The following is a 479-nucleotide window of genomic DNA, read 5'->3' on the forward strand; positions in this document are numbered from 1 at the left end:
AAGCAATATGTCAAGCACACATGCATTTAATTTTATGATCTAAATTATCTATATTGTGTATCTTAAAAATCGCAGTTTGAACATTTTTAAGACAAGGGTATATATGTAATAGCATATTGTACAGATTGTATAAATTCTTTTGGAAAATAATTGTAATAATTTTAGAAGACAATATTTTTTTTACACTTAACTCATCTCATTATTCTGTATGTTAAATTGAAAAATTAATAACATGTTTTATATTTTATATCAAGATTTGAATAAAATACAAGATCAATATGAAATATGAAATGTTTTTGTAATTACAAATAGCTTTTATATGGAGACTGATTAAAGAAATGATGTTATGTATAGAAAAAATAGAATTTATTATTAATAAGTGGTATTATGTAAGAAAAATCATATGGTACGTTTAAAAATATATCTCAAAGCATTTAATAAAAAAAAATTGTTACTTCATATTTCTCCTTCAAAATTAT

The 479-nt window shown here is 20.5% G+C and overlaps 1 protein-coding gene across 2 annotated transcripts in view; it reads left to right on the forward strand.

Annotated features, from left to right (window-relative positions):
• The window catches only part of LOC108750007 (TAR DNA-binding protein 43), a 15913-nt gene that overhangs the window by 12205 nt on the left and 3229 nt on the right, over positions 1–479 (forward strand). The window lies entirely within an intron of this gene.

The sequence above is a fragment of the Trachymyrmex septentrionalis genome, unplaced genomic scaffold (assembly GCF_001594115.1).
Source record: "Trachymyrmex septentrionalis isolate Tsep2-gDNA-1 unplaced genomic scaffold, Tsep1.0 scaffold32, whole genome shotgun sequence".
In the NCBI taxonomy this organism is placed as follows: domain Eukaryota; kingdom Metazoa; phylum Arthropoda; class Insecta; order Hymenoptera; family Formicidae; genus Trachymyrmex; species Trachymyrmex septentrionalis.